Source organism: Epinephelus moara, chromosome 2 (genome assembly GCF_006386435.1).
Source record: "Epinephelus moara isolate mb chromosome 2, YSFRI_EMoa_1.0, whole genome shotgun sequence".
Lineage (NCBI taxonomy): Eukaryota > Metazoa > Chordata > Actinopteri > Perciformes > Serranidae > Epinephelus > Epinephelus moara.
The window spans coordinates 37,069,104-37,093,832 of NC_065507.1; the positions used below are offsets into that span (position 1 = coordinate 37,069,104).

At 39.7% G+C, this 24,729-nt stretch overlaps 1 protein-coding gene across 1 annotated transcript in view; it reads left to right on the top strand.

Moving 5' to 3' along the window:
* The window catches only part of si:cabz01090165.1 (uncharacterized protein LOC100333421 homolog), a 531,188-nt gene that overhangs the window by 101,718 nt on the left and 404,741 nt on the right, over positions 1 to 24,729 (top strand). Inside the window, exon 2 of the mRNA XM_050061021.1 lies at positions 6,617 to 6,656. The gene's annotated coding sequence lies outside the window, so the exon portion shown is untranslated. The remainder of the gene's footprint in view (positions 1 to 6,616; positions 6,657 to 24,729) is intronic.

The following is a 24,729-nucleotide window of genomic DNA, read 5'->3' on the forward strand; positions in this document are numbered from 1 at the left end:
GCACAAATCCCCCAGTGCTGTGTGTCACAGCTGGCTGGTGGCCAGTGGCAGCACCATGTCTAACCTGTGTAATGGCAGCAACAGAATGTTTGCAGATCTGGTGAGGAGTCAAGGGTTGTCCGGTACCCAGAGCTGGGGTTTATGCTGGCTGGATTTGTATTGCAGGATCAGCTGACTGGGGTTCTATTTCAGCAGCTGTTGCCCACCCTCCTCCCGGCTAGGTGGTGTGTTGCAGAGGAGAGTGAGGAGGAGGAAACATTGTGATTCAACACTCTAGCTAAAGTTAACAACATTAACATAACTTGAAGCTGCTATAGGCCCCATTTAGCAGAAGCAGAGTTTCCGCGGGTCATTAAAAAGCATTAAAAGTCATTAAATAGATTTTGCGAAAATTAAGGCCTTAAATGGCATTAAAAAGCATTAAATTCAATGTCCAGAAGCATTAAAAAATTAAATACACTTGATGGAAAAAAAAACATTGTTATTCACGATTTATTTTGATTATATAAACATTTAATAATTTTGATCGGAAGTATAATGTGACAGCAGAACCCCTTAATTGGCTATTGTTTACGGCCGGTGGACAGCAGAACCCCTTAATTGGCTATTGTTTACGGCCGGTGCATGAAGTCACAACACCGGATGCTTGGAATGCAACGTGCTGTGAGGGTGCTCATGCTGTGGCGAAAGAGCGGAGGGAATATTAGCAAATGTCGGAAAAATGGGAAAATGCAAGTTTCAGCAGAAGTTGTTGGATGAGGAACTATTCAGAACCTGGTTAAAGCCCGTCGACGGTAAACCCGGAGAGGCATTTTGCAGCGTGTGCAAAAAGATCTTCAAACTTTGCACAATGGGCGTCAATGCGGTGAAATCACACATGCTGTCAGATAGTCACAAGTCGGCGATTTAAGGCAGGCAGCAGTTAACTGTGCTGAATTTCTTTGCCGTGACCAGCAACGCAACTTCTGCTGTCGCCACCACAACTGCAGCTGCTGCTGCTACCACCACCACACCTGCCGCTACAGTGACTGCCTCCAGCCTTTTCAGGTTAGAGTTAGTTTTTCACATCATTCTTCAGGCTGGTTTTGTTATTTTTGAAATGTGCAAATAAATTCTGAGACTGTAAACCAGCTTGTGAGCCATTTCTAATTCACTATAGAGTGACAGTTAATGTAAATTTAGATTTTCTCAAATATTCAAGATTAGCATTGTCAAATGCTTACAATTTTGTCTACATATATATGTATATATATATGTATAAGATAAATAAATAAAAAATTGTATCTGCAGTTGGACATGGGCATTAAATTTGTTTAAAGTGGCATTAAAAAGCATTAAATTAGATTTGCTGATACCTGCAGAAACCCTGAGAAGGCTAAAAGTGTTTTACCTTGTCTATTGTTCAAACTCTCTATTAGACCCTCATTTGATAAGTCTGTCTTTCTTTTTTGGGTTGCTTTGAAGTGTAGGCTCCTGTTAAGGCATTAGTTTTTCTAAAGCCTGAGAAGAGAGCCAAGAAGAGGTGTAGACCACATGTTCTCTCAGACCACTTGAATTACAATATGCTTCAAGTCAATGCCAATTGTAATATTTGCTCAACCCTCTCTAGTTTAAATGATGATGAGATCTGACCAGAGTTGGCTGTCCCAGTACAGATGTACATACTGGCTAACTACCTAGTATATAAGTATCAAAGTTCAAGAGAGATGATAAAACATGTTGGCACTCTGGCTACCTATAGCATGTACCAGTATTTTAGCATGGCGTGGAAGTCTTTTCTGAAAATATTTGACTGACAGTATAAAAAATATATATTTTATCTGCACTCTAAATTAGATTCAGTAAATGAAACACAGACTATTATTACTTACATCATTATTCTAGCACTCTTCTAAGCTAGGAGATGATTTATCTTCACTGGAAATCACCTATTTTGCCAACTGTCTTAAAAATGTGGATCAGGAACACAAACCGTTTTCCACTTGACAAGGTTGATTTCAAAGGGATACCTTCATTTAACAAAATGTGGCAGTCCATATGAAGTTTGATTTTGTGAAACAACAGCAACCTAAAACAGAGACCTGAAACTTAGAACCTTTAGTGTGTTTATCTGTAGGAGTAGCTCTCTTTATATGCAATTTTCTTTTAATTTTGTCCATTGAAGTTCATGTTATGTGTTAGTTTGTTGATGGCTCAATGATAATATAATCACTGGCTTTGTTAGTGTTGGATCGACAATACTTACGCCGGTATCAGCTAGTATCTTGGTTTAATGTCTGGTGCTGTCTAAGGATATTTAGGTCTGTAACTGTAGCTCTTTCTTTGTCTAGTGGCTTGCTCAATTAGAAGATGATAAAAACCCATTGAGGATGGTCATTAGCAAATTAACTGCTGCTTGTTTTTACCTTCATAATTGATTGAGTTCAAAGTGAGAAATGGGACTTACTATCACAGGTCACCAGGAAGCACTGTGGGCACTGCTCCAAATACTTGGTCAACTATACAGCAAGCAGAGAAAGCTGGAGCCATCAGACACTGAGACATGATGCTTTGATGCTGAAAATGACAAAAAAAAAACAACACCCAAAAAAACATGTATTGTACCTTTACTTCACTGTCAACCAGGAGGTATTCAGCCCATTTGCAGGAAGAAAATGCTGCCATTGTAAGTTTCTGCAAACCACAATTATGTTACAGTTGCACATTTTATACATACCATATAAACGTTTCTAAAGTGGCACAGTATATGAGCTGACTTTGTCACCAGGAGGTGACATTGCAATTTTTCCCAGCAGGGATTGTTCTCCCAGAACCGCATATTTTAAGCCAAAACATGATCTTTTCCTGACCATAACCATGCACTGTAATTTTTGTTAACTAACTACTAGTTGCATCACTTTCACAGTAATTTACTGTATCATTTTTACACTAAATTATTGTGAAATGACAGCTGTGTGATCTCACAGCAGATATGAGTGCATATTACTGTGATTTAACAGTATGCCGCCATAAAATTACTATAATCCACTGTAATCTCACAGTCCATATATTACTCACTATTACATACAATGCCAACAATTTTCTTTTTTTTTTTTTTTTTTTTTTTTTTTTGCAATTGGGTTGAAGGATTTCATACAAGCTCCATCCTTTGGCTACTCATTCATCCTACTTCTTATACACCTGACCACTAAATGCTTCACTTAACCTTTACCTATCTTTTTTTTTTTTTTTTTCCCAAAATCTAATTGGCCCCTTAAAATGAGCACCACTGTGTCTTCACCTATTGAGGATTTTCTCTTTGTGTGAAACCATCCATGAAGCACACACACACATGCACGCACGGACGCACGCACGCACGCACACACACACATGTTGAGTGCCCTATGTGATGTTAGCAATGCTATCAAGAGATCAAAGTGTCCGGCTGGCTTTTAAAACTCAAGTAGTCCCATTTCATTCAGAGGCAGAGAGCCTGGGAAGGCTTTTGATAATCCACACTGTGATGAGATTTCCACCACAATAAGTTATGGAAGGAAAAGGAAAGGAGGGAAGGAGAGGGAAAGTTAAGAGAGGAAGTGAGGGGATAAATGATGAAAGAAAGGGGGAAAAAAGTGATGGGTAGAAAAGAGGAAAGTGAGTGAGGATGGTTCAATAAAGAACAAAATAGGGAAATAGGTTATAGCTGACTGATCCATTTATATTTTGCCCATTTTTTGAATAGCTGTCTCTCAGCATCTTTGCCCTCTGTCTCCTAGATTCATACTCTGTCTCTCCTCCTCCTTTTCTCCTAGAGTTTATAAGCCATCTATTAGATCCAGAGACATGTAGATGGAACAAAACTTGTCCCCGTAATTTATTCTGCTGCTCATTCCTTCTCCTGCGTGATGACATCCATTTCTCAGCTGCCTCTGCGTCTTTAAAACAAATCCATTTGCCTCTGAGTCGCTCTGTTTCAACATTTCTTCATTGCAAAGAGATGCAGTTTGGCAATAAAAGCTAAAAGATGAAATAAGAATTGGTGTCGCGATGACTCAGTGGGTTCAGCTTTATTCTCTTAACATCAGATCTGACTCATGATTTCCTCAGCATGTCATCTCCCTGTCCTGCCCTTCCTCTCTTTAAGTGCTGTAATAAAAAGTTTGAGAGATGGTGTTAGGACGTGCAGTCTAATTTGTTTTAGGCTTTTGTTTGAATGCAGCAATCCAGGGATTTATTTTTATGTATTTCAAAGCCTGATACATCTTCCTCCAGTGTTGTCCAAAAATGATTAAGAACACAGATCAGTGAGCCACACTGTTGCACTGGGTGACATGTTCATTCATTACCACAAACACACACACACTGTTGTTTATTTTGACTCAGTCAGCTGGGCCGTTTATCAAGTGCGTTGTTGGGTTATTTATTGCTCCACATTCTTGCAGTGCAGAGCTTACTCTGGTCACAGACGGAGCAGCAGAATGGCAGGTGCAGTGAAACTGAAACTTAACCATCCATTGTGCTGGGTCTAAAAGTTTGCCTTTACTCACCAGCAGCTGCTCCTCTTATCCATCGACCTAATCTGATTAGCTCTGATCTGATCGACTGATCAATTATCCACCCCGCGACTTAAAAGTCCTCAAACTGCTGAGGAGGAAAAAAGAAAAAATCTCTGCATGCATTGCATTCACGGACCCATATAAACCTCTGAATTTAGAGATGTGACACAGACTGATAAAGCAGCAACTTCTGACACTGAGTGTGTTTACATGGACAGTTTAATTCCCTTTTCATTTGGAATGAAAGTTCATTCCTAATAAAAGTGATCTTGTAAACACCTAATTCGGAATGAAAATGGCCAATGCGATTGAAAATTCAATCCAATGTAAGGGGCTGGAATATTCCGTTTCTAATTCCGAATGAAAGAATTTCTTGCACTTGTATACACTCATTCATGTAGTTCATTCTGGTCTTTCTGCGCATGCTCGTTTCGTCAGACTCGTTGCACTCACCAGTTTCCATTCGCCAAAGCACACTCATCTATCTCCCTTCTTCAATTTTCTACCTCCCTTCTCCTCCTCAACAGACGAAGCATTAACAGAACAAGGTTGTTGTCATACTGCTGCTTCAAGAATATAAGCAAAACAAGCCCGAGAAAGGCACTAAGAATGGCGTTGTCAAGCATCTTATTATCCAGAATGAGGACTACAGTGTTTTCTTCCGGTAAACGTAAACACATAACATCTGCCCCGTCCCCTATCCAATCAGAAACCCCCAAACCTTGCAGGGACCCGAGTAAAGGCGATTAAACTGATCTCCCGTGTAAACCGTCATTCGGAATGAATATTTCCCATGTAAATTACCTGGAAAGACTTTAATTCCAAATGATTTAATTCAGATTTATTTCATTCCGAATGAGAAGCCATCATGTAACCGTAGCCACTGAGAATAAAACCAATGCAGAAGTACTGAAAACTGCAGTACCTTGACTGGTGACTTGAAGCTGGCTCCAAAACAGAGTCAATCCACATAGACCCCCAGTGTTATGTCCAACTTTACAGCAGAAATAAACATTATTATAGCGTGGAACAAAAATGGTTTTGGTTTCTGTAGCTAATTTCAACATTCATGACAGCTGTCCAACCCTTCCTCCCTGTTTGCATTTTGTTAAGGCCTTAAGTTAGGCATTTTTAAGGGCAGGGCTGCTTGACTGACAAGCTGTCTGTGAGGCTTCATCACGGTCTATGAGTCAGATCCACCCCTTCGCTCCTTCACAGTTCCAACCTCTTGTCTAGATATGGTCACTTCTGTCTCCAAAAAGCCAAGAAGATGACAGCTGAAATGCTGAACTCAAGGCTTCACAATGGGAGTTCACAAACCAGGGTGATGTCAGGTTACACCCATTATTTATACAGTCTGTGAGATATGACTGAGCACCAAGTGTGGATTAATTCACTACAAATACACTATTTCCTCTATTTGTTTCATAAAAAAACTATGGTTTGCAGCTTCTTTAGGATAATGTAGAACTTTGTGTGACATTGTGTGTGTGTGACATGTGACATAGTATGTGACCTTACTTTGTCAGCAGAGGGTGAAGGGGATGGTGGAATGTTTGTGACCTTATGATTGCCAAGCTGTAGGCCACTGTTCGAGACCAACCAACAACAAAACCAGTTGCTTTTTAGTGAGTGATTGCTGTGTTTCCAGCAGCATTTTAGCCACCAAATCTGGGTGTTTTAGCAACCTGTTGCTGTGTCATCACTGTGTATTGTGTCATTAAAAGCAGTTTATTTTTTTTAATTTTTTTTTATTTTTTAAATTTTTTTTACAATGACATCATCACTGCTTTTCCAATGCTATGTATTTTCAGCCAAAATGTGATCTTCTTCAAACCATAACCAAGTGGATTTTGTGCCTAAACGTAACTACACATGAACCGCAGCGTTATAAAGTTACAAATGTAACGTATCCCCGATTTGCAGAAAAGTGCGATGCAGAAATTGTTTCTAGCAACTGAGTTTGGACTTAAACGTGTTGGTTTTATCTCATCAGTTGATTTGTTGGTTCATGTTTTTAAGTAATTAATTATTGGGGTTTTTTTTTGTTTTTTTACATTTTCTCGTTCTCTCTGTTACAGGTATCTGGAAGGATTGAGCTGGCAACCAGATGACATAAAGGTAAGTTAAAAACTTTTTTTCAACCTACAAATCCAAACACTGCTTCTGTATCAGAGACTGAACTTTATTTGAACTATGAGAAATCTCTGATGAAATGCATGCAGACTTTGTTCAAAACCCTTTGTCTGTACATAAGAGGATGGAAGTATGAGTCAGTTGGGTTAACAAAGAAATTTAATGGACAGATGGATTGTGGATTTAATGGCCTGAACATTGGCTAAGTGAATGGCTGTATACATAGAAGGAGAAGTGGCAAAGTGGCAATTACTGAAGTGACAGATGCATTATGGGGTCATACGGGAGGAAGTTTTGAGATCAGGCATGTCAGGTAGTGATTAGCTTCCCGATCTAGTGCATAAGAGCAACATTAGATACACATTTTTACAAATAACAAAAAACTCAGTTGAGTAAAACTCTGAAAGACAAACATGCACACCCACACACATACAGTAGCAGCCCAGCCGTCCTCAAACGGAGCCACTTATCTTGCATGCTGACCACTGACAGTCCAGTATCTGTCTAAATAATGGACATCCATGCACAGATCAGATTAGAGTGGACATTATCTGGAAGTGGGACCGCAGTAATGATGGAGTGTCCTCTATCTGATCACAGTGGATCCACCACATTGTGTTATCTGTAAGTAAAACTGCAGTCATTCATCCACACTGCTGTGGGATTCAAACAGACCACAGATAAGGAGCAGGCAGGACTTCCTCTGTAAACAACTGATGCAGGTTCAATACTGACTTTTAATATGTTGATGAATGTAGCAGCGATGCAGCACTTAACAGACACACATTATGGCTGCTGAACCCGTTTTAGCTGTATTTAAGTTTTAAACTGAGTTTCATTTTTCAAAGAATAACATGGCTCAATTTTACTGTGACTTGTATCTGTGAAAACCTCCTGTTCAATTTTCCAACTGGATCCTCAGTAGTTACACAACTTTTATTTTGAGCAGCTAAACCTACAAACGAGTATAAAAAGTAAGATTGGCATTAGAAAACAATAGAAAATGCAGCAATGTACACTGTATGTACATGTATTATGATATAATAAAACATTGTTAGGGCGGTATGGTGGTACAGTGGTTAGCATTGTCACCTCACAGCAAGAAGGTTCCTGGTTCCAACATGTCCAGGGTGGGGAAGCCCTCCGTGTGTGGGCATGTTCTCCCAGGAGACAAGTGTGTGCATGTTCTCCCCGTGTCGGCGTGGGTTTTCTCTGGGTACTCTGGCTTCCTCTCACAGTTCATAGACATGCCGGCTAGCTTAATTGGTGACTGTAAATTGGCCGTGGCTTTATGTGTGAGCCCTGTGATAATCTGGGGCCGTATTCACAGCCATTCTACTCTCAGAAAGCTTCTAATTCAGCCTAAAAACTTTTAGTAAGGAGTCTTAGCTTAGGAGTGATTTAGGAAAGTTCTCAGAGCAACTTTGATTAAGGAAGGTACAGAAACTGAGGTGTGGTTGACCCCGTTGCTAGGTGTGATGCTTGCTTTTAACAGATGTGATTGGTTGTCAGAGACACATCCTTTTGTGAGCCTGCAAGGTGTGGACACTGAGTGGAAATGAAATGAACTGCTTACTGTGAAAGTTTTAATACTGTTAGTGTGATCACACACTGATGGAAGGTTAAGACAGACCCAAGTCATCACTGCTGCACTGTTGCATTTTTCCGGTTTTCCAGATATCTCAGTGTTGATTGCTTTAGTTCTGGTGTTATAGCGTTAGGTGGGAAATGTGTGCAAATCCCTAATGAGTTCAACCATATTATCCCTATGTGATCTGATCTGTAGCATTTCATTTACTCACTGTCATTCAGTGTTTGGAGAATATTTCTCGTACCTCTTTGTCTTTCCACCATTTTCTTTTCTGCTTAAGAAACCCTTAAGCCTCTTAAAAGTCCTCCTCCCTGCTCCTAACAGTTATAACCTAGTCTTAACTTTAAGAGGAAATTAAAAAAACGTCACAATTCTAAGAATTTTCTTAGAATTTCGTCACTAGGAGCAACACTTTGTATTACAAAGCTTTGTGAATACAGCCGCTGCTGATCTGTCCAGGGTGTGCCCCACCTCTTGCCCAATGTAAGCTAGGATAGGCCCCAGCCCCCTTATAAGCAGTCCAGGAAAAACAGTTACATAAAATGAATGAATGAATGAAAGTGTTGTCAAATACCAACCCTATATGCTGCACACATCCCTCAACCCACAATTTCACCCATGTTTAATTTTTCAGTTTATCCTGGTGACTGTGTTGTGGTAAGGATTGACCGTTATGACAGTCTACTCATTGTCCATTGCGTTGTCTGGATTTACTCAGTTGTTTGATAGAGTTGCAAGTGAAAAATAATATAATAAAGTATGTGTTAATAGTAATTATGGAAGGGTTGTTTCAGCGATCTGTATTGTATCTGTTCAGCTTTAGAAATAATTCAAAAGCTTACCTTTCTGAGCAAGCAGCAGTTTTTCATTTCTCTACCCTCATGCAGCCCAGTACAACCAGTTCTGTGTGTGTGGCAGTGATTGACAAGAATCGGTTTGAGTCCACTGGTCGTGACTGCTGGGATTTCAAATGTTTGTTTGATGCCGCCATGTTTGGATGATGTTCTAATTGTAACTCAGGCATGTCGGGCACATCTGTGTACATATGTCACTGCTGTTCAGACTATGATTAATGTGATTATTATTCATGAGCTACTGTCCATGCTGTTTTTATAGGAACATGAAGCACTTCATTTGACAAATACATCACACACAAACGCACACCTGGAGTCTGTATTGAACCTGTTTAGAAGTAAGCTGTAAGCAGTGTCCAGTCAGTCACTGACGTCAGCTCCAGTTTTAAAGGCTCAGTCATCATCAACCTTTGTTTCACATTCAAAAAGGGGGATTCTCCAAAACACTGGTGTTAAATTGTAAAAGAAATTATAAGCTATCTTCTTTATCCATGGCATAATGATGCTTTATTGATCCCAAAAGAACTAGCACTGGATTGAAATCTATCACGTGTTTTCCCAGAGGACCACTCATACTGCTTTTGCAATGATATATTTTTAGTACTAGTTGATACCCAGAACTAATTGAAGTGCTTAGATTGCTGCAGTCAAATTATTTCAGAGCATGTCCTTCTCTCTACTCTGCAGCATCACAAAATCTCTAGATATGTCTCCTTAATCAGGACACAGTAACTGTCCCAAATAACTTAGAATGTGTTATTTTGACATCATTTTTGCCTCACTAATGTCACTAATGTACATGTAATGCAAGCCTTTACAACAACTTTACCAGAACATTTTACTCTGACTATTGGGCTGCTGCTGGCCTACCTACTTACCTATTTTCAGTTTTCATTTGTTCAAGCTGCTTATTGCTCTCAGTCTCATCATATTCAGACCAGGGAACCAGCTGCTTAGTCTGTAGACCCCAGTGGCTGATCATCCACCAAGCAGTCTAACAGTTGCATGATTCACCAGCCTGCGAGTTCAAACTTCTCAGTGTTTGATGGCTGGTGATTTATCACCTTGTTCAAAATGTCCTCTTGCGTTCTTAGACAACCCTCACCCTGCACTAACCACAAACAGCCCCAAATAAAACATGACTGCTTTACTTTTAAATAAAGTGGCTGAAGGAGGTGATAGATCATCACTTTATTGCCACATCTCAAAGTTCTTAAGCTCACCTTCTCCTCTGTTCTCCTCAGCTCTAATAAAATCTCAAACACTTTATATAAGCAGCAGTTATAGTGTCCTCCACATTTAGTGCCTGTGTTTCTTTGCTACCCTGCACTTGACTGTGCAGTGTGTAAGAGCCCATACCCTCCATACTGTATCTTTGTATGTACCTATGTACATGTACAGTCTACTTGTTACAGGATGAGAAGCGTAGGAGGAGGTGTGAGTTTATGTATATTTATATGTGCTTAACTCTTTATGTATGCTAATGTGTTTATGTGCTGAACACAACTATGTATATGCTTACTGTGCATGTGCTTCTACATGTCCTGTCCTGTTCTGAGCACAGTGGGCTCCCTTACATTTATAAAGAAGTGGCAGTGATGCAGAGGATGTATATCGACAATATTATATGGCATTAATTATTTCTAGAGATGCACCAATTTATTGGCTGAACATCGGCATGGGCCGATATTGGCCCTGTTGACTGGCTTACCTCTTGGCAGATAAGATGACATTTACCAGTGGAGGTGGCTGTTGTTTTTACGTCACATCGATTTTGTGCAGGCTAAAAAAGCAGGCCTCCAGACTAATGGCCACAAACTTAAATTAGTGAGCAGGTACAAGAAGAAAACAATGGCTGATGGGCAAATGAGCCCTGTGATCTCACTAACATGTGACACGATGGAGAGTAGCAGCCGACATCCAGTCCGACAGTAGAAAACATGTTTGGAACGAACAGAGAACTTCTCCGGTACTGTATGCTGTAGGGAGAAAAGGATGTAATAAACTCACTATTGTTGCGTCAAAGGATACACCCTGCTGTTTCCTCTGATAGTGTTTCATTGTGAACAACTGTACAGTGTTGAAAACAGCAGGAGGGAAGCTAGCTAGCATTAGCTGTTAGCAGCCAGTGGCCGAAACAGTTCACGCAGGTTGCATTATGTTACATTATGATAGCTTCAAGTTCTGTTTAATAAAAGTGAGTATTGGGCCAAAGTAAATCATACCATTCTCATAATGTGTTTAGTGTAATCTTGTAAAATGTAGTTTTTGGTAAAAAAGAGAAATTTGTTGATGTTTTCAAAGCAATAGAAAACAGATAGGCCTATTTGAGAGGGAATTATGACATATTATATGCAGTAAAATGTTTTTGAAGCAGTTATTTTTTAAAAGATGTCTTTTTTTATTTTTAAAAAAGGTCATAATAAAGGTTGTTTAATAAATTTGTATGATTGAATTTGTGTTAATTTAAAGGTAATGTAATGAAGGACATAACTAGGCTTCAATCGTTCAGTTATTCATTTTATAATGAGATTTCTTTCTTTCCCTGGCAAAAAATGAGGAATAAATAACAACAAAAACAAAACAAACAATAATATAAAAACCACTGATATCGGTATTGGCTATTGGAGAAATTGCTATTTTTAACATTGGTATCAGTATCAGCCCAGAGTTTTACAATCTGTGCAATTCTTATTACGTCTCTGAGGTGTCTCAGCAACCCAAATGGCAGAAAAAATGTTGGCATTGCACATTTCTGCAAACCACGGACATGTTACATTTGTATGTTGTTATTTAGCAGATACATGGCTCAAATTGCTTGGTTTACAGTGGTCTGCAGTGATCTGCAGCTTAGCAGGCGTCATGCCTAGGTGTCAGGCCTTTCACCAACCCCTTCATCTCTGCAGGACAAAGTCAGCTCACAGAGCAGTAGCATCTACGGCCTTATAAATACCATTTCAGTCCATATTTCCAAGCTGTACAGGGTACAAACTAAGGATAGACCGATACATTGGCCGGCCGATATATCGGGCCGATATTTGAGTTTTTTTACTTGTATCGGCATCGGCCGATATGCGCGTGGGTTCGCAGATTTATTTTTCCCTGGCATGATTTACAGACAGGCATCCATGGGCAGCTCTGTGTTGCCGGAAGACCCTGCAGCGCACATGCAGCAAATCCTACTGTGTACAGTAGTTGTTGTTTTATTTATGCTTCAGCTTAAATATTTGTTTATTTTATAAAGACATTACTGGAAGATTTAAGAGCACTGAACTCTTTTTTTTATTTGAATGTATAATAATAATAATAATATTCTACCTGTTTTAGTATTTTTTACTGTTCAATAAATGTTTCTTATTTTAAACTTGAGACCTGTAATATTTGTTATCATTGTGTCATTTTTTTGATGTAAATTGAGGGAGCAAAAGCAGTATCGGCCCCAAATATTGGCTCAAGAAAATCGGCAGTCCATAATTGGTCATCGGCTAAGGGTGATGGAAAAAAATCGGTATCGGCATCGGCCCTAAAAAATCCATATCGGTCTTTCCCTAGTACAAACGGTACACCTTGAGGAAATATAAGAAAGAAAAAGTAGTGAAGGGGGGTATGCTGTCATGTTTCTGTAGCAGCTTCTGCATCAGGCCCGAACGAGCTAAAGGTGCAGTCACACTCAAATCAGTGAAAAATTGAAGAATACTTTTCCTGTTTTGTTGTGAGCATTGGCAGACTCAGTGGTAAAATGTCACCTTTGTTCAACTTGAAATTTGTGTGATTGGTCCAATAGAAAAAAGGTTGCCTTTCTGTCTTTATTTCAAGTGGTGCCATTATCCTGTTTTGTGTAATATTAGGCTACCAGACTATAAACTGCGGTGTCTTTCACATACACAGTTCAGTTAATGATCAATCTGGTCAATACTGGAAAGCAAGCAAACAATAATTGAAAACCAGCTCTGATATGTGAGCAAAAAACATGCAGGAAGACCAATTTAGTCCTTGAACATTTTTCATTAAAGATACAGCAGTGAAGAAAGGGAACCAATTAATTCACTGTGAGGTTTCTTAGTAGGAGCAGGGGGAGGTAGTTAAACAGAAAACAGATGGATTATATGATGCTTCATTGCACCAATGTGTAAGTACCACATTTGGCTTTGCTGGTGCCTTGGAGAGGTTTATTTATTCATATAGCTCTTTATGACAGTAAAGCTTCAGAGGCCTTTACAGAGAGTAAAGAAACAACAGAGAGAGATGAAAACAGAGATCAAACCTAATGAAACAAACAGCAAACTAACAAACAACTGTAATCTGTCCAGAGGTGTAAGATCCCTCTCTATGGACAGCCACTCACAGGTTTCTTTTAAAAGTGGTAAAACAACTGTGTGTGATCATGTCCGAATGGGCCAAAGACACAACTGTTCAAATGATTGGAAATTATAGCTGACTGATATTAATACTGTTTATAACTGTGGGAAATACACAGATGGCATTAGACATCAGACTAGTTATACAAGTGGAATCTGATGCCAGCAGACTGTTGAAGATGTACCTCTGTGCTGCATGTAGGCTACATCAGCCATTCCCAGCATTAAGATAATAATAGAATATTATCCAACAGATTATTTTTGAAGTGTTGATGAAGCAGTTTCCTGTGTGGGAATTACTGTTATTACCGTATTACTGCATTGCCTAATTTTCAAATGTTCTCAAAAACATTACTGTTATATGAGATTGTTTTTTGTCAGCCGGCCGCAATTGTGTTAAACAAGTTTGGACAAGTTCACATTACATCATGTACCGGCTGGAGCATTTATTGATCCAATGCTGCACAGTGCATTCTGGTAGTTGTAGGTTATCTACCTCTTGAGCAAAAGGGAATGCCATGGTCCTTTTTTTCTGTTTTCTGTGGTCATATAGCACCAATTTTAAAAGTGTTTGAATTTGTTTGTCTTTGTACTGCATAGACAGCCTAGTTTTATGACAAGACCACCTTTCCAGTGGTGAAATACTTCTTTAAATTAATAAACATGTCCCTGATAGCTGATAGTCATAAAACGTGTTAGTTATCTTTAATGCAGGTGTCAGAAACTTTCAGAGGTCTCGATCCCCCGCAGCTTTCAACTTCTAACAGTCCATGTTGGCTTGAATCCCAGAATTGCTGCTTGCGGCTATAATATAATGTGTCTTATTCAGTTTAGTGTTGGTTTATTCTCTCTGCCCCTTGTTCCAAATATATTAATTAATTATTCATCATCAAAAATGAAACAAATGTTTGTTGTTCGTATTTTGTAGAAGATAACAGATCAGTCTCCCCTGAGAGATTTCCCTCTGATTGTGCAGCCCATCAGTAAACCTGTTTTCCAGTTCAAGTTTTTTTTCCCTCCTAAGAACTTAAAAGAAAACTTCAAACCTTCCATATTCTCCCTTCATATGATATTTGATTGAGTTCCAGTAAGACAGTCCCAGTACTGTTCTCTTGAATGGATTCCAGTGGATTTATTTTAAGTCCTGAAAGTTTGTTGTGTGGTCTTTGAAGTTTGTTTAAACCAATCCCTGTGTGCAGCTCCACACACAAGCCGGTCTTCAATCAGCATACACATGGCAGATGGTGTGTGTTCATCTTACAGGGGAAGTGACTCTTTTTTTCTGAAGCTTTTTTGAGTCTCATTTTTAAAGACCCAAACCTGTCAATTAAGTAGATCTTCCAATGTTGAGACACTGTGGACCAACAACTTGGACTGGACCCAATACAGTTTTTCACAGCTTGTAAGGAAATCTACACTCCTTGAAGTGAGTTATAAAACCCCATTTCCACCTGATCTTTTATTCAGTTTATCAGCATAAATGTGATTAACCCTTCCATTTTTATCCCTGTCCTCATTTGAAGGAACAGTTTGAAATTTGGGGAAATATGTTTATATAATTGATGGTTGGAATTCCCTGTGGGTTTGTTTCTGCGAGCATTTATTTCCACATTAACCGCTGACCAATTGCTGTTAATGTCTTTTATTCACCCTTCCTTCCATGGACCCATTTTTGGTGCTCGGCAGTGTGTCAGTTTTTTTGTAGTCAGTGTCAGTGTTTTTTTTTTTTTTTTTGTTAATCTGTAATAAACACCGTTTTCGTTAGATGCCCTGTCAAACATTGGAAGTTTAAGTGTGTAAGGGCTTAGAACATTAATATGGAAGTATGATGACCATTCCCATGCTCAATTATGTCTCATAAGTTGTTGCAGCAATTTTTGCTACACAGATTTGGTGCCAAATTTAAGCATTTTTTGACCACTCAAGAATTGATGTAAAATAGCAAGCCACAGCACATTGAGACACTGAAACCTTGAGAAAGAAATCCACTTATCGTCAATAAATCTGTAAAAAGCCATCCACCCTCTAAATTCTCAAGATCTCTAGTTTGTTGTTTAAAGTTTCATGAGGCTGTGATTATCCTAAAAGTCACAATAAGTCATTAGTTTACAATAAGAACATAGCGAGGGCAAGTTTCAAAAGATGGTCTCATTACAATACCATGGCTACTTTGGGGACTAACATCATACATGAATAAAATTGGTATGAAAAGGGGAGACTCGTAGGTACCCACAGAACCCATTTCATTTGGATATCTTGAGGTGAGAGGTGAAGGGGCCATGTGAAAATTGCTATGCCAGTTTATCCCTTGCAAAAATTTGCCTTACTGGAGCTTTATTTAAACTTCGCCAAGCTAGGATGACATGTTTGGTACCAGTATCGACAATCTAGCTTTAAAACACATCCCCACTTCAGCCTTTGAAAGGCAGTGATGTCAGTCGAGGATGCCAGCATCCCCGCAGAGTGGAAGAGGTTAAAATCTCTGCTGAACAGGGATGATTTTTGTCCCCTACCATCCTACTGCTCAGGAGGAGACCAACAATTTGACCTCAACTGTTACCTGTTATCAACATTGTCAGTTGAAAATAGTAACTGACTTCAGACTTTCCGAACTTCCCAGTGAAGAGATTAGTTCATGCTCCGACTGTGTCGTTATTCAAGTCAGTCTTCAGGTTTTTTATCACCGTCTTCGTCCACCTTTGTTCCTGGAGACAGACTGCCAGCCTGCAGAGCCAAGCGATGACAGGCTCTTCAGCTGGACTCTGACACCAATTATCCCGATCCAGCTTTCCAAAGTGGCAAAACACACCACTGTCCATTTGGCACTCTGTCACACCACCTCTGGTTTTTCTCTCTCTGTCACCCTTGTTATGCATCTGTCTGTCTCTCTCCACCCATGTCATTCTGTCTCTGTTGCTGTCACTCTGTCTCTCAGTCTGCCTGTGTGCAAACGTTTTACTCCCAAGAGATTCATTGTTTTTATTTTGGTGTCATCCTTTCAGTGTGTACAAGAAAAAGTGATGTAAATGTCATAAATATGCATATTCAAGGCTGTGTTCAGACAGCACTGTCAAGAACCCCAGGGGGCTACATTGGTGGGGTGTGTTGTGCTATGAGGGGGGTCCCAGTGTATGAATATGGTATCTGGCTGGATCAAAAAGTTACTTTTAAATTTCACATTGACATAATTGTCAACAAGCTAAAAAATAAATAAATAAATAAAAGATATTTATACAGAAACACAGCTAATTTCCCTGTGCTCAGTAGCAGGCAGATAATTGAGGCCATCTTCTTGTCTGTCTTGGATTACAGTGATGTTATCTATAAACCCCTAGATTTAGTTTATCACTCTGTCCCAAGGTTTATTACTGGTGACAGTAATTCTACTCATCTTTGCATCTTGAATTGTATGAAAAGGTTGGGTGGGCATCTCTAACAGTAGGATGTGAAAGGCACTGGTTTCTATTTTATTTATTCATTTTTATTATTTATTTATGCAATTTGCTATAATGTATCACTGTCTTATTGAATTGGTCCTACAGTCATTTTAAACGCACATCAAAACTTAACACAATAATACCAATATGCCAATGAGGTAATAAGCTTTAAAACTGATCAGTAAAATCCTAAAAGCAATTCTAAAATGCACAGGAAGCCAGTGGAGAGATGACAGGAAAGGGGTAATGTGATGTTTGTTAAAACCAGTGAGAAACCTAGCTGCTGTATTCTGAATAATTTGTAGGTGGCAGAGTGACGTTTGGATGATGCCAGGAAGGAGAGAGTTACAATATTTAAGCCTGGAGAAGATGAATGTACGTATGAATGATTTTTTCCAAGACTGAGTGAGAGAGTACTGGTTTAATTCTGGAGATGGTTTATGTTTGAAGGAACAGGGATTGGACGACCTTTTTATATGTGGATAAAAGCTAAATCTGATTAAAATGTTACCGCAAGATTTCTGGCAGTGGGCTTCAGATCAGTAACCAGAGGACCAAGGACATTCACACTGTAACTAGTAGGGTTGGGGGATGAATACAGTATGATTTCAGATTTATAGTTACTTAGTTGAAGGTAATTTAGTGCCATTCAACAGATGACATCATGAAGACAATCTAAAACAGCAGCTAGGCTTTTTAGGTCATCAGGTCTCAAGGGAAGGTATATCTGTGTGGCGTCGCATCGCAATGAAAAGGTACATTATGTCATTGGCTGATTTTGCCAAGAGGAGCATGTTGATAGAAAATATAATTGAACCTAAAATTGAACCTTGCGGAACACCACAGGTAATGTCAGTAGAAGAGGAGGAGTGATTACCGAGTGGGTTCTTTCGAAAGGTAAGAATAAAACCAACTGAGTGCACTGTCCTTGATGCCAGCTCAGGTTTTAAGACGATTACACGATCTACTGTGTCAAAGGCTGCACTTAGGTCTAAAAGAATTGAAACTGCACTTTCCCCCCGTCGGCTGCTAAAAGGAGATCAGTGTTTACCCTGAGTGGGGCAGCATCAGTCGCCATGTAGAGCTCTAAAAGCTGACTGAAACTTGATGTTGTTATGACGCATAAAAGTTAAAAGTTGGGTTGAAACCAATTTTTCTAAAACTTAAAAAACAAGAAAGAAAGAAAAAGGAGAAATAGAAATTGGCCTTAAATTGTTAAGAATAGGATCAAGATTTGGTTTGGATCTACAACAATGAAACATTGTTAGTGTTTAGTAAAGTTTAATGCATTTTCATGCATTTAAAAGAGTCTGTGGTGCATCATAAGTGATTAAGGCCCACCATGCACTGGAATACTTTGAAAAGACTTTGAAAATACTCCTAAAAGGTTCATATCTAACACCCTCTCATACCTAAAGACAGTGTCTCATAAGTCAAGAGTCATTGAGTTTTAAGTTAGAAAATAGGATTTTTTTACCGCAGTGGTACTACATCACACAGCCAGGATTGTATACATCACACAGCCAGGATTGTATACATCACACAGCGAGGAATATCATACTGTAGGTGAGGTACTTAAAACCATCAAGTGACTACATTAAAAATGACATGAAATGCATCAGATCTGTCTAATTCAGCTCAACAGGGGACTCTGATTGATTGGCCACATCATATGTTCACAGCGCTGTAATTAATCAGTGCAGCTTGTCTTGGAAACAATAAATCCCCCTGAAGTTGGGAAAGATCGAGATAATTGGCTCAATTAGCCGTAATTACTGATGTTGGACAAAAACTCCGTACTGCACTGCAGGCCAGACAGCAGGCTGAAGTTGGTTTGATAATCATGGGTTGGACACATTTCACATGTTTTACCCAAGACAGTGTGTACCAAGTTGAAGTTACTTTAAAGTTTGCTTAGATTTACTTCTCAGGGGAAAGCCCCATGGTCATATGGGCTGTTCACTGACAAATTACCTATTTTGTTGTTCAGGTGAGGACTTGTTATGCATTGCAGAGCCCAATGGAGGACTGTAAATGAGATGTGGTAGATAAGAGGTGGCATCGCCAGGTATGGTAGGAAACTAAGACAGGAGGAGGCCGAAGGGATGGAAGAAAAAAATCAATCAACACAAGCAGCAGCAGCTGTTTACAGCAGGTCAGATCAGACAGGAAGCAGCAGCAGCAGCTGTGTGATGATCAGTGGACCAACAGTGACAGCTCTACACATTATGAAGGCTGCGTGATCATTTAATTTAACATGTTTAGTGATTTAATATAGTTAAGGTTGTTCCCAAAGGGGACTTAAGCAAGGGTGTGAATGAGTCTTGGTTCTCTTGGACTGTGAATAAAGGAGGAGAAACTGGAGTTTAATTTGCCGTGTATCTGATCCACCACCCAGCACTTATTTTAGTGAGAAATCTTTACTTTTGGAACACCTTTCATTCCTGTGGTGTCCTCCCACTATAATGCTGTGTTTATACTACAAGAGAGTTCAAACTGTTGCTCGACACTTTTACACTGAAGATGGGCCTGACTAATCAAAGTTCAGCTGGCCTCAACTTTTTTTAGTGCTCCAATAACAGGATGAGGCGTCAACCAATCATATCATCACCAATCCAAACTGAGGCTGAACCATCATTGGTTAAAAAAACACCCTGTCCAAAATCCAAAACACCCAAGCCCACACATCATCATTGATAACGTCCCTGTACCCGTCTCCAGTCAAGTCAAGAGCCTTGGTGTCATTCTGGACAGTACTTTTTCATTCGAACCCCACATAATAAACATTTCCACCTTGACAACATCTCCAGACTTCACCCATCTCTTTCCCAGGCCAGCACTGAAGTCTTCGTCCATGCATTTGTTACATCCCGTATTGACTACTGCCCATTATATTTTAAAGTGGATCTCAATCTCGGGGGAAGGCGCACATATCATTTTTCAGTTTTGTTAACACAGCATTTGGCTTTGGTGGAGGTCTGCACTCTCTGGGTAGATCTCTAGCTATTACTAATAGCGGGAGTAACAGGACATTGAATTCAGAGCGGTAAAAACATGGTTCAGAAAACGTGTTCTAATGGATGTCCCTGCTGCCTCAGAGAAACTGTGCACTAAACCAATAATTGAACTCTCTGTGTAATTTGATTAAATGTGCTCACTGTGGTTCAAAGTTATTTCTACAATTCATAAAAAGTCACATTAAAATGGCAGTTACACTAAATCTGTTAGTGATTATAGTAATTGTAACCATCAGTCTGTGTTATTAGAGGTGAGCTTTTTGCCTTCAGTGAGCACCCATTATCCATTTCATCTCCCTGTGTGCCCACCCATTCTTTTCAGTTTACACACGCACACACACACACACACACACACACACACACACACACACACACAGAGTTACACAAGCGTATGCACACCTGCTGCAGTCTCTTGTGCCCATGTTGGAGCCTATTTTGTACACAGACACACACAACCTGCTCATTTCAACATTCAGTCACAGCTTGTGTAATATTCTCTCTCAAACACACACACACACACACACACACACACACACACACACATACACACATTCCTGCACACAGATAGAGATCGTGCCTCCTGAAGCTGCTTTGCGTCCTCCAGCTGCATCCGTACTTGTTAGCGTAACATCAGGTATGTGGAGGATCCCTGCCTCAGCCTTAATTGCATTCCTCTGGGCTCGACTTGCCTCCCCTGGAGAGTCAACAATCTTCTTTGTGCCTTTGATCTTAACGAGCCTTATTAACTACCACGGCAACCGCAGGGGCTTCTGGGACAGCGCTGCTGTTGGGCCGTTTATTATTGGACAGAAATAAAGGGGCCGGCCTGGCACGCACTGCTGCTGTAGGGAGGTTTCGGATTAGGAGGGATTGTGAATCACAATGGGTGCTGTGCTGTTTCAAAATATTATCTCTGAGCTAATTGCAATGAGTCCAGTCATTTCTTTTTTTTCCTGCAAAAACAAAGATTTTCACTTGAAAATAATTTGGCAGCATCCTATTAAATGCAAACAAATGTCTATTGACTCGTGCTGTGAGTTTTGAAATTTGCCGAACTAGAGATGCTGTGATCTGCACACCAGTTGCATGTTATGGATTCAAAAGCCACAATAAAAATACTCTGTAAGGTATTTCACATTATTTTAATAGAATTAAAAACTCTGTCAGAGACATTAATCCAGCTGTCTTTTAATTTTTCAAGCTGTAGTTTATCATGTTGTAATGGGTTGCTTAATTTTGTGCAAAGACCGTATAAAATAATGAACGTAGCCACTATGAGTTACCCATTGGTTTGTGAACAAAGCGGCGTCAGTAGGTTATCTGGTTCACTTTCATCTTCAGCAAGAGCTTCATATCCATCTGTCAACTGACAGGCATTTTTTTCCAACTCAACGGCCAAGAGAAATATGGGCATTGTATGTTTATGCAAACAACAGATATCACACTTCTCCATTATGTAATGGACACGTTGAAACTTTATGTTTCAATAACACTGTGGTTAATGTGTGGTTAGATTTAGGCACAAAACCCGCTTGGTTATGGTCAGAAAAAGGTCATGTTTTAGTAGTCTCGGTAGAAAAACAGTTGCTTTTGATGGCACAATCCCAACTTGAAATGCAGCAATGTCTCATTATAAAACAACCCCTATTGCTGACACCATACCTGGTGAAAAACTGCCATATGTCACTTAAAAAACACCCACATTTGTTATTTACTTATTATTATTTGCTATTTATTTGTCTACAGTCGTGGTCTGCAGCTTAGCAGCCACATACAGAATGCGCCTTTTTCGGGGCAATGGTGGGCGTGAGCAAGTAACAAAACGTGTAGCTCAGCGTGTGACGTAAACTGACATGCGAGGGAAGCCGCGGCTGGTCAGTCCTTTGGCAATTCTCTTGTAAGTCGGCCCGTCCTTCACCGTTCCCGTCATTTGATGGTTAATGGCCTCCTCATTTGCGAGGACAAGGAGGGTGCGCAATTCCTTGTCTCCCCAGTTGCTCATCTTTACAGTGTCTGTCAGGTTTGCGTTTCCCTCTTGCTACTAGCTGCTCATTCCTGCTATCAGCTGTTTCCTGTTTATCCACCGCCAGTGGCTCGCATGTGCGGCTTCATCAACAGCTCCTCCCACAAGTCTTCAACAGCTCCTCCCATTGCCAATATGACTACCCTACGAGGCAGAAAATTGGGCACCTCGGATCAACTCGCCAATCTGGCTCTATATATACGAATGTAATGTATTTGCACTTCGCAGAAATGTGCAGTGCCAAAATTTTCTTCCAGCAACCAGGTTAAATTTTTCTCCACAAATAGAGCAATGCTGTTCCATTAATTGTTCAATTAATTTATCAGTTTCACAGATCCATAAAAAATAGATGGACAACAATTATAATAATAGACATCAGTTGTTGCCACACAATATAAATGCAATATGAGTCTAATTATCAGGTTTAATCAGGATTTGATTTTACAGTTAGTTCACCGACAGAAAATGAATCAGCAAAAATTTTGATGATTGATTTTACTGTTTAAGTGAAATCTGTTTTCTGGTTACAGCCTCACAGACTACAAATGCACTAATTGCTAAACAACTTGCAGATCTATGGACAATGAAAGTAATCATTAATTACAGCCCAGTACTCAGAGATCAGGAGAATCGCTTAACTTTGGCATTCATTTCTAATCTAAGATAACTAGTTGTCCACTCTTTTAAAGAGACTTCCTAACATACACTTTGGTAGAGCAGGAAGCTGCCCATTGTCATTAATAATGAATGAAATCTGCAGCAGCATAATAATTGCGTTGGAATTCTTTGATAGGATTCCCGACAGGATTCCTGACAGTCTATTAGCTTCTTGTCTCCCATCACTGCAGCTCAGGGAAACATGAGGCGACTGTAGAACAGAAGCCGAGCCACTAATGTGCCCCTGTGCCCTGATGAAGGGCTGCGCTGAGCATTTTTAATGGTCAACATCAGCTCCTAATACTGAGTCACATTGGCCTTATGAAGCACTGATGGAGCACTGTTTTAGTCTGTTTTTTTATTTATTAATTTAGTATGTGCTTTTATTTATTCATCATTTGTTTGTTCATCTCAAGACATAAAAGCATAAATGTCAGTAATCTATGTCTTCCTCATATTCACTCCAGACTGCTTAACATTTTTAAATGTCATATTTAATTGCATGATTATATTGTTTGATATTTTTCTCGCTACTTCTATTCAGCTGCTTCTGTTTTATAAGTTATAAGGCCCAGACATACCAAACTGACTTCATAGCAGAGACAAAGGCCCCCTGCTGTGTCGCCTGATGTCACCATGTCTTGGCAAAAAAGTCGCTTGTCGCTAGTTAGCCAACTAGCACTTTAACAACACAATCTCATGGGGGGCGCCCAGTAGTAGTAGCCCAGTGGGTAGAATTGGCGTCCCATGTAAGGCACCATCCTTAGCGCAGCCTTCATACTGTCCTGTCAAATAAATGCAAAAGCTCCCCAAAAAAAACCCCACAATCTAATGTTGAAAAAACAGAGCATGTTAATCGTGCACCAGTGAACAATAACACAAACCGTCATGAAATTTGCTGAAGAGCTCTGTGGCTGAAGAAAATAATCTTACCTTTTGGAACAAGTTAGTTTTGGTCTCGCTCCCTCTTGACTTTAGCTCTTCATTCACTTTGCTGACTTCCGTTTCTCTTTTCATAAATTTTCAAGAGATGCTCACAGCAACTCTATCTTCTAAGGAGACTCAGTGGCCTTGGTGTTAGTCAGCAGATTTTAGAATCAGTGTACAAAACTATGGTTGAGAATGTTTGTTTTACTATTTGTCTGCTTTTATAATGTTGTCTTTTGGGTTTGGTGAGCCAAAGACAAATTTCCACCCATGGTGGACAATAAAGATATATTCTGTCGTGTGATTTTATTCACCGATGGGCTCTGCTGTCACCGACACCAGTTCAACATGCTGTATCCGCCCAAAAAGAGCGGACAGGAGCATATGGGGGCAATGGTGTGGGACACAATGCACCAACTAGGGTGACTAGGGCGACTAGGGCAACTTGACCGACAGCCGACAGTTGTTTTGGTGTGTCAGGACCTTTATACATATTACTGCAAATAACTATTTTGCCGCTTAGGATTAATGGCTTCACTTTATCTTTTTTAATGATTAGCAAGTTACTCCTGGTTATCCAGGATCTGCTGATATTTCAAACATTGCCTGCTTTTTTCACTTTTTGATGCAGTCCTAAACATAAGCCCTCAGAGGCAGGCTAAAAATAAATGAATAAATCAATGAATTTAATAAGAAAAAAAAAAAGTGGTCAATAGTGGCCAAAACCAAATTGTATCTCCTACTCCTACATAGGGGAGATATACTATGCAGCCTTAATTAGAGATTGTTTTGAGTGTGAGAAAGCGGTGCAGAATAAAGTGCTTAGTGCACGATACAAAGGGCACTGAAAGTTCAGCCAAATGCAGCATTAACAAAAGGCTCTGTCTTCATAGTTAACTAAGTACAAATGTTGTAAAACAAAATGGAACAGTGCAGTGGTACAAGCAGGACTCTATTTTATATGCACAAGAACTGCCTGCCCACAACGTCTAGGTTCCCATGCGTAAACATAGGCAGTCCTCTCAGCAAGCTAGTTAGCAAGCAAGAGAGAGAGATTGATTCATGTTTTTCTGCACTAATGTTACTGACACAACATTGCTAGCAGAGGTTATCCAGGATCTGCAGATATTTTTTACTTTGTGATACAGTCCTTCAAAGAAGCCCTAAGAGGCAAGCTGAAAAAAACTTTTTCTG